Source organism: Momordica charantia, assembly GCF_013281855.1.
Source record: "Momordica charantia cultivar OHB3-1 chromosome 1 unlocalized genomic scaffold, Mcharantia_2.0 BLBB01000001.1, whole genome shotgun sequence".
NCBI classification, from domain to species: Eukaryota; Viridiplantae; Streptophyta; class Magnoliopsida; order Cucurbitales; family Cucurbitaceae; genus Momordica; species Momordica charantia.
The window spans coordinates 9,438,969-9,456,514 of NW_028275157.1; positions in this window are offsets into that span (position 1 = coordinate 9,438,969).

Sequence of the window (17,546 nt, forward strand, 5' to 3'; positions counted from 1 at the left end):
CTATCTATTCAGACATTTAATAATATTTAAAACATTTCAAATTGAAAAACGACAAGTAGAATGAAGGTAAGATTTTAATATACGTATATGTTTTCAAATATTTTGAAGTTTTAAAAATATAGGATTGATGGCATAAAATAGAACAATTAAAAAATACAAAAAATAAAAAACAAAAACAAAAACAAAAGTTTTATCGAAGGAAAACAAATGTTCAACCAAGAAACTAAATAAGAAATGATTTAAAATAGAATACGAGTCATACATACATACGAAACTCGATTATTCGGAACGTTCTGTGATTGTTGTTGAGTCTTCACTTTTATTACATCGATATTGATTTCCTCACGAAATCGCAATTCCAGATGCTTTTAATTCATGGTGGTGGGATCAAAATGGAAAAATGTCTAAATAATTTCAAAAGTTAAAAAAATGGATAATTTAGAAATATTACATCATCAGTTATTTATATCTCCAACCCTCACATTTGTTCTACTAAAAAAAATTACTATTATCTTTTCAAATATATGTCCGCATTTGGTGAGGTTTTTGTTTTTGGTGTCTAAGAGCTCATTTGAAAAATGTTTCTTACTTGTTAATAAAATTTAAGTATTTGTTAACTATTTATGTTTCTAATTGTTTCTCATTTTCTAGAACCATTATGATAATGGTATAGAAATTGAAAACAATCATAAAAATTCAAAACAACAAAAGCTCTTTCTTAAATCAATTTTCAATTTGTTCTAAAAAATAAATAAAAATATTGTTTTATCTATTAATATGGATTAGAGCTTAGCACGTAGGCGAAGAAGAATTCAGATTGATAGCACTCTTTCACATAAAACTGAAATTGCTCTTAAATATTTCCACCAATGTTCCAACTTAATTTCTATCAAACTCAGCACCACAAACTATTTGTTGCGGAAATCATAAGTCCTTCCACTTGTAACAAGTCTTGGAGTTGATAATCACTTGATCTATGACAGTCCGCCTCATGCAGAAATAACCAACAATGATGGGAAAACATAAATCAATTCTTGCAATTGTTTGGGGTGAAAATCGCACGGCCATATAGAGGACAGATAAAGGTCCAACTTAGGTGTTTCTTGGTGGCCAACCTGAAGATCTTCCCTAAGACCGACCTCATCAAGGTCTTCCCCGAAGGCTAACCTAAAGGTCTTTCCTGGTGGCCAACTTGAAGCTCTTCCTTGGTGGCCGACATGTAGGTCTTTCCTAAAGATTATTCAAGGAAGGAACACCCTTCCATACTTAGCCAAATTCCATATGACAAGCGTATGAACTGGAATAGCTACTCCCGACGGGCCGACCTTGGTCCCGACATGCTCAACCGTTGGTTGAATTCCTTGTCGGGTACTCGAACCTATAAATAAGGCACTTCACTCTACAGTCAAGGATCGTATTCTAGCTCCATCTCCATACTAATGTCAGACTAAAACTGACTTCCAACTCGCCTTTCAACTTCTTTTAGACACTTCAGCTCATTCTAGTCAGCCTACCTTTACCTCTCGAGCTGGTCATACCTCGATTGATTTTTTTTGCATAAACAACAATGATTAAAGGTTTGGAATCAGCCCACCAGGTATGGAAATCTTTAGACGAAACACTCGTTGCAATTACAAAAGAAAATGAAATTCATATCGTGAGTCATTGCATTTGCCTTAAAAAGAGAAATATGTCTCTTGAAGATTATATCAAGAAATTAAAGGCCTTATGTGATAAGTTAGTTGTAATAAAGAAACCGCTAGATGATTTAAACAAGGTATTTCTTCAGCACAAGGATTGGGCAACCAGTATAAGGAATTTAGGACATGAAGCTTAATTGGAATGAAGTCCAATCTCAACTCCTCACTTTTAGAATGTGTCAAGCTCAATTTCAAGCCCTAAAGAATGTGGTTTTAATCAACCAACCTTCTGCCAATCTTGCTGCAGTTAACTCTCAAAACAATCAATCTCGACCACAGACAAAAAAATCATACCAACAACTTCCACAAGAACAATCAAATTGGGGGCAAAGGCGTTTATTTGAAAACTCAAAGCCCATCTATCAATTTTGTTGTAAGGCTAGGCACACTGCAGCTAATGTTACTACCATTTTGAGAAAAATTTCAACCACAATCACAACTTCAGCAAATGAGGAGCCAATCCTTACCCAAAACACTCATCTGGAAATCCAACAACCGTGATAGCTACCCCAAGAAACTGTTCATGACACTGCTTGGTATTTGGATAGGGGTGCAAGCAACCATGTCACTACTGACCTTGGCAACTTATCCATCAAGAGTGACTACATAGGTATGGCACGTAATACTGTTGGAAGTGACTGTCAACTTCCTATATGCTTTGTTTGTAATTCCATCATACCTTACAATATTAGACATTTAATCCTGAAGGATCTATTACACGTGCCTCAGATTAGCAAGAATTTGATTAGTATTTCCCGCTTAACCGTGGATAATTCTGCAGTAATTGAATTTTATGATTACTTTTGTGCTGTTAAGGACAAGGTCACGGGGAAGGTTCTTCTGGAAGGAACGCTTAAGGATGACTTGTACCAAATTCCTCATTTTTCAGCCTCTTTTCATGCTTTTGGTCAAGAATCTTCAAGGAATCAGTTTACTTTTATTGCTTTTGTATCTAATATGACAAGGAAATGTCAGGATGATGCTTTGTTAGTTACCTCTCCTGGCAGTCATCACATTTTGTATGGTTCTAAGGATCTTTGGCATAGTAGGCTTGGACATTCCTCTGTTAGAACCTTGAGTCGAATCTTGACTTCTTGTAATTTTGAAAAGCATAATAAATGAGAAACTCTTTCTTTTGTGAAGCTTGTCAGTATGGAAAGTCGCATAAATTACCATTCTATATCTTTCAATCTTGAGCCTTAAAACCTTTGCAATTGATACACACGGATCTATTGGGTACCTACCCCTATTGCATTTTCGAATGGATACTTATATTAACATCAACTTCCTTAATGATTTCTCTTGTTTCACTTGGATTTTTCCACTCAAAAGCAAAGAAGATGTCATAGTCATATTTGAACAGTTTAAATCTCAGGTTGAGAACTTGTTTGACACAACCATCAAGACCATTCGATGTGATGAAGGAGGAGAGTTCAAACCATTATCCCATTATGCCTCAGAAAATGGAATACACGTTGGGTTTTGTGCCCTTAACTCGTATATTTGTAATTTATGAACGAATTATTTATTCAATAAAGATTTATTTTATTATTTCTTTGTATTACTCATATTCCAATAAACTAAGATCCAAGATTATTTAATGTAACTAGAATAGTATATTACTGATATACCATATATATTTAATATAAAGTTTATATATTTGATATACAATATATATTAAATATAAAGTATATAATCGATACACAAGTGGATAATTTTCTAGTAATAACCTAAATAGTTCTATAGTACATGGATAAGGTTAGGTAGTAACACTATGGATACTATCCGCTTTGTAATAGTTACAATCGACTAGTCCACGTCATTCACATGCAGGCATGTGAGTGGGGTATCTTATACAATGGGTTTGTATAAGACTAGATCGAGAAATAATTAATTATTAGTTATAACACCGTAAACTAACTAGATTAATATTTAATAGAATGACCATGTAACTCAATCTTAATCCTGAGCGAGTTATGGACTACTGCCTATAAGGGATCGTCCTTTGATTTGTATGGGTGAGACTGGTCTGGGTTGTCAGCTCAATAATCCTACCATTTTGAGCACGAGACCGAGTGGGGAGCTGAGAACATAACTACACAAGATATCCCGACTTTAGGGTAAGTAGATGAGTGTTCCCTTAATTACTGACTCTGTGACTTGAACAAGGGGCTCCACCCTTTTACTGACCTGAGAAGGACTTATGTTTAATGGTCGGACTATAAATATGCTGTTCATTAGAGGAGCAGTGGTACTTAAGGTGAAAGAGATAACTCGGGGGTAAAACGGTAATTTGATCCAACAAAAGTTATGAAGACTCGTGAAGGATTGACTTGTCGTCAACGGTCAATTTCTGTGGACACAAAATATTCTGCAGTGAGACGAATTCAGCTGCGGGTTTTTAGTGGAGTGATCTGCCGTTAACGAATGTTGATTAATTTTGGTTAATGAGTGTAATCAGTTAATCTTGCATCGTTGGAGCTTCTGATCTGTAGGTCCATTAGGTCCTCCTACTGGCTCGTAAAGGATAGTTAATAACATTTAGTTTTGAAGAGAATTTGAATTGTTCAAAGGAAATTAAAGATAACTGTATGAGATGCAATTAATATAATGTATATTGGTACATTATAATTGAATTTGATTCAAAATTATACTATTTTTTTATCATGAGAGAGTTATTTGAATAAGATTCAAATTAAAATTTAATATGAATTGGATTCATATTAAAATTATAGGTTAAAATTAATGTGCATAAGATACACAATAAAACTATAGGGGATGATAGAATTATATTTGAATTTGATTTAAAGATATGTTATTAATTAGTTATTGGTTTTTTTAATAATTAATTATATTAATTATTTAATTAAACTATTTATTATTTATTATTTATTAATTAATTTAATTTTAATTCATTAGTAACTTCCCACCCTCCTGCATTTTTTGCACAAGAGTGAGGAAGTGATGAGGTGGGTAACTGTAACAAAGCTCTTAACGTCCAGAGGATAGTTGAGAAATCTATTGGTGGTGTGATTGATTTAACAGAAGAAAGGTTCTTCAAAGGTAAGAAAAACTCATACCCTGTATTTTACTTTTATGTGTTTTTAATTTCAAAAGGATAATCCAAAAACACGTGTTACTGCTTCCACTCGGGATTCACATCTCATAAATACATATACAGTTCGCTTGTCCCCATACCTCTCCTCAAAATGGTAGGGTTGAAAGGAAGCATCGACATATTGTTGAAACTGGACTTGCACTTCTAGCTCAAGTGAAAATGCCTCTGATTTATTGGTGGAATGCATTTCACATTGCAGTATACTTAATCAATAGGTTGCCCACTGATGTTCTTGATGGAAAGGTTCCTTTTGTGGTGCTTCACAAGAGACAACCTGATTATAACACCCTTCGTGTGTTTGGATCTGCCTGCTACCCATGTCTTCGACCTTACCAACAACACAAGTTTGATTTTCACACTACTAAATGTGTTTTTCTGGATTATAGCAAAAACCATCGTTGCTATCAATGCCTCATTCCTTTAGGGAGAAATTATGTTTCTCAACATGTATGCTTCAATGAAGATCAATTTTCCTTTGCTAATCAGTTATGGAGCAGTAGCCTTCTACTGCTAGTATGAACAATGACACCATTTTATCCTGACTTCTCATTCAATATGGAACCCCTCCCGATCCCCCACCAGCCACCATCAATCCTTAGCCATATATTTCCAATCATGCACCTTCTTCTCCTAATCCCTCTCATATTTCGCCCATTTACATTCGTAGCCCTCAATCGGACTCCCCTATTCATCAACCTACATTTTCCTCCCCTACCTTTAATAATGCTTCTATATCTCCTGCTACCATCTCTTCCTCTTCCACCTCTCCTAACTTGCCTTGTACTAGTAACCATCCCATGGCAACCTGTGACAAGGTTGACATCACCAAACCAAAGCAATTCTTTGGTTGTTACTCTCAAACGACTGATGGTGTCGATTGGTCTAAAATAGAACCTATCAAATTTTCAGATGTTTCTATTTCCCCCCTGCAAGGTTGCTATGGATGCTAAATTTGCTGCTTTGCAACGCATTCAGACGTGGGAGTTGGTCCCTTTTAATGATGTTTATCATCTGATAGGTAACAAATGGGTTTATAAACTCAAACGACATGTTGATGGGAGCATTGAGCACTATACAATGCGTCTCATTGCCAAAGGTTTGTTTCAAACTCCCGGCATTTATTTTCATGAGAGTTATAACCTTGTTATCAAATCGGTCTCCAATCGAGTGATTCTTTCTCTTGCTACTACTTTGAATTGGTCTGTCCGACAACTTGATATCAGTAATGCCTTCAATGGTGGCCTCAATGAAATCTTTTTCACGTCTCAACTAAAGGGCGGTCCATTGCGCCCTCACCATATCGGTCGCTTGAAAAGCCTCCTTATGGCCTTAAATAGGATCCACGAGCGTGGTACGATGAACTCCGTATGACTCTTATAAAGTGGAGATTTCGTCAAGCACAAACTAATGCTTCGCTCTTCTATTGTCGCACCTACCAGCTTTATCATACTTCTTACTTATGCTGATGATGTTCTTGTAACAGGTTCCAATGGTCCTCTTTTTTATCACCTCATTTTCCACCTTTATCAATACTTCATCCTATGAGACCTTGAACCTATACACTATTTCTTGGGAATTCAAGTTGCTCGGACGTCTGCTAGTTTTCTATTATCTTAGGCCACCTACATCTGTGACATTCTCACTCGCCTTCAAATGAAGAGTATCAAGGCAGCCATTACTCCTATCACCACCACTTCTGCTCTCACAGCCTCTGGAGGTGAACCTTTTCATGATCCCTCGCTCTATCGCAGTGTCATTGGCTACTTACACTATGTGCTTCTCACTCGTCCGAGTATCACCTTCTCCGTAAACAAATTAAGCCAATACTCTCAGTCTTCTTCTATTTCCAATTAGCAATCTCTCAACACATCCTTCATTATCTCAGCGACTCCTTTCATCTTGGTCTTGTAATCAAACCGCCCTCCACTCTCACACTTATTGGTTTCTCAGATGTTGACTGGGTCGCCTATTATATTGATCGAAAATTTGTTGGTGGTTACTGTGTTTCCTTGGTTCTATGTTAGTCTCATAGTCCTCCAAGAAGCAGCAAATCGTGGCTCGATCCAGCAGTGAGTCTGAGTACCATGCCCTTGCACATGTATCTTGTGAACTGAAGTGAATTACTTCCCTTTTACCTGAGCTTCAAATTTCTCTTACTTCTCCACCAATCACTTGGTGTGATAATGTCTTCGCTGATGACATTGCTTGCAATATAGTTACTCATGCTTGCACAAAACATATTGTGATTGGTATTCATTTCGTTCATGATGAAGTGCTTCAGCGACAATTAGACATCCGATATGTTCTCTCTGTTGACCAATTAGCTGATTGCCTCACCAAGCCTATTCACATTTCCAGATTTTGTTATCTTCATGACAAACTTGGCTTCGTTGCTCTCTTGCTGAGTTTGAGGGGGATGTTACGACATGTGACTTCGCTTGGTGTCACTTTGGTTATGTTTTCTTTGCTACACTGGGGAGTTAGTAAGAGTTGATAGTAAAAGGTAGATCATCTACCTCTTGAACTGTCTTGTAATTCATTTATTGATTTCCCTTCTATTTTGGGAATATATATATTCTGCATGTATTCTTCTTCTTCTTCAATGCAATTAATACATAGAAAAATTTCAAAGGAGTCTCTTGTTCTGTATCACCCTCTCCTAACCATCTTTTTTTGAAACTTAGCTTTCCATAAGTCAGTCACATCAACTTTTCCATTCAAAATATTAATAGATAATTGCTCAAAATATATTTTTGAAACATTTATTGAAAGGTGAAGGTAGTATTGAAACTTTTGAAATACTAAAGGTGCTTTTAAAGCAATAAGTAAAGTTAAGGGGTATCTGTTGTAATTTAACATTTTTTTCATTCTCTCATCTTCCCTCCTTCGAAAATTTGGGATGATAGTTTCGAATATCTTGTTTTTATCGATAAATCTGATATATTTCATCACTTCATTTCCATCACATTTATAATTTCCAAAACAAAGTTCATATGGGTAGTTTTGTACTGTATTATTTTTCTTACTTAGGAATAAAGTTAGCAAAAAGTTACCTCTTTAAAGGGAAAAACCAACATCATGTGATTGTAACAAGGAAGTTTTCCTTGTAAAAAAAAAATAAAAAAAAAACAAGAAAGTTTTCTTTTTTCCTTTGTTCCTTCTTAAATTTTTTATTAAAAAAAATGGATATAAAAGTTGAAGAACCATCGTAGTCTTTTTCTTCATTTTCTCCTTTTTATACCTTCAAGTCATGTTTACTTCAACGGAATGAGAATGAAGAAACAGTAATCAATTTTTTCATTTCTTGGGATGGTGTTTACCAAATTTGGTACTCACATCCCCTAAAAATGGGCAATCTCATTCCTCTCCTGCACCCTGGTCGACTACATTCTCATTTCTTATTCGGTGGACCCCACACATTTATTATTGTTATTTTACTACTTTTATCTTTTCTCTATCATTTATTAATCAAACCCATAACTTTTTTTATTATTTATTTTATACTTTGAGTATTTCTTTTTCATTAATACTACTAATATTTTTCTTCTAATAAAAATTTTTACAACTTTTATTAGTTGATGTGATTTTATTATAAAATATTATAAATTTATATTTAATTTTTTAATTTTTATTTTGTTCTTATTAATTAATACCAATAAATTTTTTAAAATATAATTCATTGTTATTAAAAATCATAATAATAAAAAGTATTTTAATTTATGTAATTTTATTTTATTTTAGTTATTAGTTATTAATTATTTATAAATATTAAATAAATTGTTATAATAAAAAATATTTACTATCAATAATATAGTAATAAAATATATTATTATTAAAAAAAAAAGATTAGCACAATAATGTATTTGTAACTAGCAAGAAATAAGAAAGTGGTATACTAATAATTTTTATATATCTGATTTCGATGTCGATTTGAGACAATTTTAGTAAACAATATCAAAGAAATTCTGATTCTGATTCTAGAAAATTTCTGGCAAACAACATCGAGGAAATAACATTCTCATTTAAATTGTGTAGACATCATATTTGGTTCGGCTCAAATTTTGTTTTTATTTATAGTATTTTCACCTTCTAAAAGGAGATGTTCTTTTCTCGGAAGGGAGACCTGTTGGTACTCTCTTTCCGTGTCTCACTATATCACAACATAGCTAGCTACCTCCCACTCTTTCTCTCTTTACAACCCCATCACTTCCACAAGGACGCAACCGGCTTCCACTCTGGCGAATAGACCCATAACTTTTCCTATATAGGTGAGCAAGGTGGGTTCAATTGTTTATGTTTACCGTGTTCGTTATGATTGCGTTTTGCTAAAATTTGAGGCTTTTGGATCTATTTATTTGATGAAAATTGAAAATTTCGTGACTGTTTTGCATTGTTGTTTTGCTTAAATTTGAAGTTTTTTTGGACCGTGTTGTGCTGAAAATTAAGTACTTTGTGGACTGTTTAGTTGTTGAAATTTGAAGATTTTTGTGGTGTTTTTCGTTGTTATTTTTGCTGGATTTTGAAGCGGTTTTGAGGACTTTTAGAACTATTAATTTTCTGAAATTCAAGGTCTTTTGGAAGCAAGGTTTTACTTGTTTATTTGCTAAGATTTGTAGGGTTTTTTTTTAAAAAAAAGTTTTTATCTTTTAAATACAAGGTTAATAAAAGATGAGTTTTCAAAAATAATAATAATTTTTTTAAAAATAATGTTTAAATAAGTTTTTAATAAGTAAAGGAAGAGATTTTGATAATTAAAATTCGTTGCAAAATAAAATATATATATATAAAAGAAAAGAGTTTTTCTTTTTCTAAATTCTAAATAAAATGTTGAGTTTTAAAAGAGGATAATATGTTTTAAAGTTTTGTTAAATAAATTTTAGAAAAAAGAGTAAAAGATTTTTTAAACTAAGTTTTGTTTTTAAAAAAAATGAGTTTCTGTAAATTGAAAGTAAGTAAAAGTTGAGTTTTAAAGAAGGAAAAAATAATAAAAGTTTTAGAAAAGAAAATAAAAGACATTTTCCAAAAGAAAACTGAGTTTTAAAATCTACCGCCTTTTTAAAATAAACATTTTTTTAAATTAATAATTATTTCAAAAACTCCATTGACGGCAATTGGAATCTTCTAATATTCTCGAGGGATTAGTAGATTGATGGACTATTTAAAGATCCTAATTACATAAAAGGAGGAAATGTATGGAATTTACACTTTTGTCAGGAAACAAACTTATTTAAGATGGTATCCATCACCTAAATTACAAAACTATCCTTTTGTATACACACATTAATATTAATTGATTTTTAAATTCCAAAATTCATTAATTGGAAGGTTATATTTTGAATCTCATGATATTTGCTTAATGATACTTTCCAAAAGAAGCTAAAATACCAAAACATCCAAAAATATCTTCAAATCCCTCAAATTCGAAAACTTCCAAAAATATCCCCAAATTCGAAAATAGTGACGGTTCGTGTCTTCTTCTCCGTTTGCCAGGATTATTCTTCTGACTGCTTGCGCCTTCTCCGACGATTCACCTCGATTTCGTCTGCTCCTCCATTTGTTTGCTTTGTTAGTCTCAGAGGCTTTGTATCCATCACAGAGCTGTCCATTCCCATCGCCGAGTAGCCCGTTTCCGTTCTACCATCGTTTCGTTTCTGTCCGCTCCTTCGTCTCCGGTCCGCACCTCCGTTTTTCTCCGTCGTCGGAGCAGTTAGTCTCCGTTTATCTCGATCGAAAAGTTTGTATTCCAATATATCCTAATATATTCTAATGTTGAAAACCTTGTTTTTTTTTGTACTGTAAATGTTGGATTTAAAGGTGTGAAAGAAAGTGAAATTTAAAGAAACTTATTCACATATACGTTGTGAATATGTTTATTTCTTTAGTGGTTTTATTTCTTTATTTATTAAACTTGAAGTTATGTATTTAAATGGAAAATTGTTTCTTTATTTTGTTAAAGTTACAAATACATGTGTTAAAGTTACCTATGTAACATATGTAAAAATGTTACATATGTGTTTAATTTTGAGTGAGATGTTACTTGTTTGTACAACTATATATAGTTGTGGATTTCTTCATTTTGAGATATCCAAGCATACCACAATTGGGTATTCTCCTCCTCCCACAAGAATTCTCTCTTCTTTTGAGTTGTTCTTCTTGTTTATGTTGAGAGCAAGTATCTAAGAGTTCTGTCAGATCCGAGTAGTTCGAGGTTGCAGTTCTACCGGAGTTAGTCGTTGTATCCTTCTGAGACGATCGCTGTAATCTGCTAGCAACTTGTGCAGAGCGAATAATTGTCTTCAGGTCAGCGCTATTGAAGCGTGCCTCGACTATTTTATCAAGTTTTGGTATTCATCAAGTTGTTCAAATTTATATCGTTTGTAGCCAATTACGTTGTAATCTGTTTGTTAGTATTACAGAGTTAATATATACAGCGTATATTTACCCAACAATCTGAAGACAAAAATCTGATGGCTGCAAACACTTCTGCCAATGCTCCTACGATGATGGGATCGACCATTGTCAAATCACATGCAGAAAAACCAGAGAAGTTCAAGGGAGAAAACTGGAAAAGATGGCAACAAAAGATGATCTTCTACCTCACGTACCCTAAATCTTGCTCACATCCTAAATGAGGTATGCCCAACTACTCCCCTAGAAGCAATCACTCCTTAAACTGAAGCTGCCAAGCAAGCGTGGTTGCATTCAGATTTTCTATGTCGTAAATACATCCTGAGTTGCCTGGATGATACCTTGTATAATGTCTACTGCAATGCCTTTGATACTTCAAGGCAATTGTGGGAGGCATTAGACAAGAAGTATAAGCTGGAAGATCCTGGTACTAAGAAATTTCTTGTTGGAAAATTCTTAGATTATAAAATGGTTGATACCAAGTTGGTAGTCAACCAGTTGGAAGAATTGTAAATTATTATCAGTGATTTGCAAAGTGAAGGATTGGTTATTAATGAACCATTCCAAGTTGCTGCTGTGATTGAGAAATTGCCTCCTGCTTGGAGAGAATTCAAATGTTATCTCAAACACAAATGAAAGGAGTTGTCCATGGAAAATCTTACTGTGAAACTCCGCATTGAAGAGGACAACAGAAAGGGAGACAAAGAGCCACGTAAAGTTGAAGCTAATGCCCATATTGCTGAAGCTTCAAGGCGTCATCCTAAGAAGAATCAAGTCAAGACAAAGAATGTGAATTTTGGGCCAATGAATGACGCTAACAAGCGCATTCGTGCAATCTGTTGGGTTTGTGGCAAGAGTGGCCATATAGCTGCAAATTGTAGACACAAGAAGGGACAAAGCTCCAACAACCAGGCCAACACTGTGGAAGATGACAATTTAATTGCTGTCATCTCTGAGGTAAATATGGCCTCTGAAACCAAAGGTTGGTGGATTGATACTGGTGCTACTAGGCACGTCTGTGGGGATAAATCACTATTCACCACTTATGAGAAGCTAGATGGCAGTGATAAACTGTACATGAGAAATGTTTCAACAGCCTCAGTGGTAGGCAGAGGAAAAGTCCTACTGAAATGGACTTTTGGAAAGATACTTACCCTCACTGATGTGTGGCATGTGCCAGAGATTAGAAATAATCTTGTGTCAGGAACCCTACTCAACAAAAATAGGTTCAAGCTTGTATTTGAGTCAGATAAGTTTATTCTGACTAAGGGGGGTATGTATGTGGGAAAGGGCTATCTAAATGATGATATGTTCAAATTGAATGTACTGGCACAAGTGCCCAAGAACAACAATAATAATAACAACTCTTTTGCTTATATTGTTGAGTTGTGTGATGTATGACATTCTAGGCTAGGGCATGTCAATTATCATTCTTTACAAATAATGGTAAGTGTAGGACTATTGCCTAATTTTAACATTGATAATAGACACAAATGTAAAGTTTGTGTTGAATCAAAGTTTTCTAGAAAGTCATTTCCGTCTGTGGAAAGAAGTAATGAGTTACTTGATTTAATCCACAGTGATGTATGTGATTTGAAAATTATTCCCACAAGAGGTGGTAAGAGATACTTTGTCACATTCATTGATGATTGTAGTAAATATTGCTATGTATATTTATTACATAGTAAAGATGAGACCTTAGATGTTTTCAAAACATATAAGGCAAAAGTTGAAAATCAACTTGAGAGGAAAATAAAAGTACTTAGATCAAATAGAGGAAGTGAATATGAATCATCATCACTTTCTGAATTTTGTGAAGTTAATGGTATAATCCATCAAACTACCGCACCTTATACACCACAACAAAATGGTGTAGCCGAAAAAAATAACCGAACTTTGAAGGACATGGTTAATTGCATGTTAAATAGTTCAGGTTTACCCCATAATTTGTGGGGGGAGACTTTGCTTATAGCAAATTTTATCTTAAACAAAATTCCACATAAGAAGACTAATAAGTCACCTTATGAAGTGTGGAAAAAGAAGTTGCCCTCATATAAAATACTGAAAGTGTGGGGGTGTTTGGCAAAGGTACAAGTTCTTTTACCAAAAAGGACAAAACTTGGACCTAAGACAATTGATTGTGTCTTTATAGGCTATGCTATGCATAGTGCTGCTTATAGATTCTTGGTGATTAAATCAAAAATACCTGATATTAATCATAATACTGTCATGGAATCTATTGAAGCTGAATTGTTTGAGGATATATTTCCTTTTAAAGAAGAAAGACCGAAAGGTAATGGTACCAAAAGAAATCATGAGGCTAGCTCTTCGAAAGATCAAAACGATCAGGAAACTGAGATCGAGCCTAGAAGAAGCAAAAGAGCTAAGAAAGCTACTTCCTTTGGACCTGATTTCATAGCATATATGATAGATTGGGAGCCTCAAAATTTTCAAGAAGCTGTGTCATCTCCAGATGCACCTTATTGGAGAGAAGCTATCAATAGTGAGATAGAGTCCATTTTGCAAAACAATACCTGGGTATTGCTTGATTTACCTCCTGGGAGTAAACCAATTGGAAGTAAATGGATTTTCAAAAGAAAGCTAAAGGTTGATGACACTATTGATAAATATAAAGCCCGTTTAGTAGCTAAAGGCTATTGTCAGAAGGAAGGGCTAGATTTCTTTGATACCTATTCTCTAGTGACGAGGATTACATCTATAAGGATGTTAATTGCTATAGCAGCTTTACAAAATTTGGAAATACACCAAATGGATGTAAAAATTGCATTTTTAAATGGAGATTTAGATGAAGAAATGTATATGGAACAACCTGAAGGGTTTGTTGTAAAAGGACTTGAAAACAAGGTTTGTAAACTTGTCAAGTCTCTATAAGGGTTGAAACAAGCACCCAAACAATGGCATGAGACGTCTGATCACATTATGTTATCTAATGGATTTAAGATAAATGAGTGTGATCTATATGTCTATGTTAAAACCATAGATCAAGATTGCATCATTGTTTACTTATATGTGGATGATATGTTGATAATGGGCACAACTAGAAGTGTCATTGATTCCACTAAAAGGATGTTGAATTCCAACTTTGATATGAAAGACCTTGGTCTTGCTGATGTTATCCTTGGAATCAAAATAACAAGAAATCCAAATGGATATATACTTTCTCAATCTCATTACATAGAGAAAGTATTGAGAAAATTTGGTCATTTTGAGAGTAAGCCAGTAGTTACTCCATTTGATCCAAATTGTAAATTGAAGAAGAATAATGGTGAAGGTGTATCTTCTCTAGAATACTCTAGATTTGTGGGTAGTTTAATGTACATAATGAATTGTACAAGACCTGATGATATTGCCTATTCGATAGGAAGATTGGCAATATACACTAGCAATCCCGGATATGATCATTGGAATGCGTTAGTTAGAGTTTTAAAGTACTTGACGTACACTTTGGACTATGGATTGCATTATACGAAATATTCATCTGTACTGGAAGGATTTAGTGATGCTAACTAGATCTCTAATAGCATGGAGACTAAGTCAACTAGTGGGTATATATTTACCTTAGGTGGAGCAGCTGTGTCATGGAAATCTTCAAAACAGACGTGTATAACACGATCTACTATGGAATCAGAGTTTATAGCTCTTGATAAAGCTGGAGAAGAAACAGAATGACTTCGAAATTTTCTTGAAGATATTCCATTGTGGCCGAAGCCTGTAAGTGCATATGTATTTATTGTGACAGCTTAGCAGCCTCAATGAGAGCTAAGAATAATGTCTACAATGGGAAGTCACGACACATAAGACGCAGGCATAACTCTATCAGGCAGTTGCTATTTAATGAAATAATTTCCATTGATTATGTAAAATCAAAAGAGAATGTTGCAGATCCTTTGATGAAAGGATTGTCAAGAGAGCAAGTTGCTTATACATCGAGGGAAATGGGGCTAAAGCCTATGAAATGAAATATCTGGTGGTAACCTAACCTAGTTGACTGGAGATCCCAAGATCTAGGTTCAATAGGCAAACTGGCTGGATAATTCATAGTTGACACACTAAGAAACTTACGGTTTCATCTCACGTCTATGATGTTATGTGTGTGATATGTTAATGTTAAGGTCCTATTGATATCTTGATTATAAGAGGAGTAGTGACAGAATACTCTTAATCAATATCACCTATGTGATAGTAGAATTGGGTCGGTTCTATGAGAACTTTTCAAATGGCTTATGTTCTCTAAAGCTCTCATGAATACAGGATCTTGTCCAGGACCAAATGGACACAACCGTATAGAACTCAAGGATACAAGATAAGTTATGTGTGATATTTGTTGTCTCAATTTATCATGAGATGGATAGTTCCAGAGCTAGTTCTCACTATTTCTTTGGTAAATTCGATAAATATTCACTAAGGAAGGTTCAAGTCCAAAAGACACCTCTCCTGATGCATAACTTAACTATTTGCTCTCAACGTCTTGGTCGTGTTTTGTCTGTCTCACTTTCTTTCATGTGAGAGATTGTTGGATTTAAAGGTGTGAAAGAAAGTGAAATTTAAATAAACTTATTCACATATACGTTGTGAATATGTTTATTTCTTTAGTGGTTTTATTTCTTTATTTATTAAACTTGAAGTTATGTATTTAAATGGAAAATTGTTTCTTTATTTTGTTAAAGTTACAAATACATGTGTTAAAGTTACCTATGTAACATATGTAAAAATGTTACATATGTGTTTAATTTTGAGTGAGATGTTACTTGTTTGTACAACTATATATAGTTCTGGATTTCTTCATTTTGAGATATCCAAGCATACCACAATTGGGTATTCTCCTCCTCCCACAAGAATTCTCTCTTCTTTTGAGTTGTTCTTCTTGTTTATGTTGAGAGCAAGTATCTAAGAGTTCTGCCAGATCTGAGTAGTTCGAGGTTGCAGTTCTACCGGAGTTAGTCGTTGTATCATGCTGAGATGATCACTGTAATCTACTAGCAACTTGTGCAGAGCGAATAATTGTCTTCAGGTCAGCGTTATTGAAGCGTGTCTCGACTATTTTTATCAAGTTTTGGTATTCATCAAGTTGTTCAAATTTATATCATTTGTAGCCAGTTACGTTGTAATCTGTTTGTCAGTATTACACAGTTAATATATACAACGTATATTTACCCAACAGTTAAACCCTTTTCTTGTACTTTTGTTTTTTTTTTTTGTGTATATATTCCAATATATCCTAATGTTCATTCCATACCCAAGTAGTATCCAATAGTTGTATATATAAGGTTATATGGAAATATATCTTATAGTGAGTTTGATCTTAGCATACAAAGCATTATAACAATTTTGTGCATTTCCTTTTTTGTGTGTAAGGATATATGGGGATATATCTTATAATCGTTGCGGTTGCACTCTTTACCTTTTTGTGTATAGGGATATATTGGGATATATGGGATATATGGGGGAAAAGTGCTCGAACGGAGAGGAACTTGTTGAATCAAATCTGAAATGCGTCCGGCGGTGGCTTCCAACAACCGGTGGGAATTTACACACGAAGAGAGATGAAATTTGATATTTTTTCCATTAATAATAATAGTAAATCATGGGAATAAATTTTTTTAAAGGAATGAATCAAGCAATTAGTATTGAAATTTTGTATGGGGCCCACAATAATTGAAGGAATATGATTACAATTTAGGGATTCAAATCTTTTAAATTTCCAAAAAAAAAATAACTATAATAAAAGTAAATGCAATAAATAAGGGTAAAATCGGTATTATAAAAAAAACCTACATGCAGAAATCTGTAAGTGTAAAATTTGAAAACTTTAGACATTTGTGAAATTAAGTTTAAAAAAACAGTCATCCGAAGATATTATCTCTATTCTTGAGGTCATAAAATTTCCTAATGGCTTTCGTGCCACCAATAGCTATTAATTCATATTTTATAAAAAAAAATGTGCATTCATAGAATGTGGGATATTTAAAATTAATTACAAAAAATATTTTTTTTACCAATAAAAGTAATAGGATAATTTAAGATAAAATTTGGTAACCGTTTTCAAAGGTGTTGTAGGGTGCTAACACCCTCCCTACGCTTAATCAACTCTTGAACCAAAACTCTATTATCGTAGACTGTTTTCTTTTTTAGGTGACAATTCTTTAGGGGATGATGTTGGCCACTCTGCGTCGCGATGACGTTGCTACATATTGATTTCATTCTCATTCATTTTCAGTCTAATTCATTCTCATTCTGATTCCTAGTAGGTAAGATGACCTTAAAGTGAAATAAATTGTGTGAAGATCTAAATTGGTTTG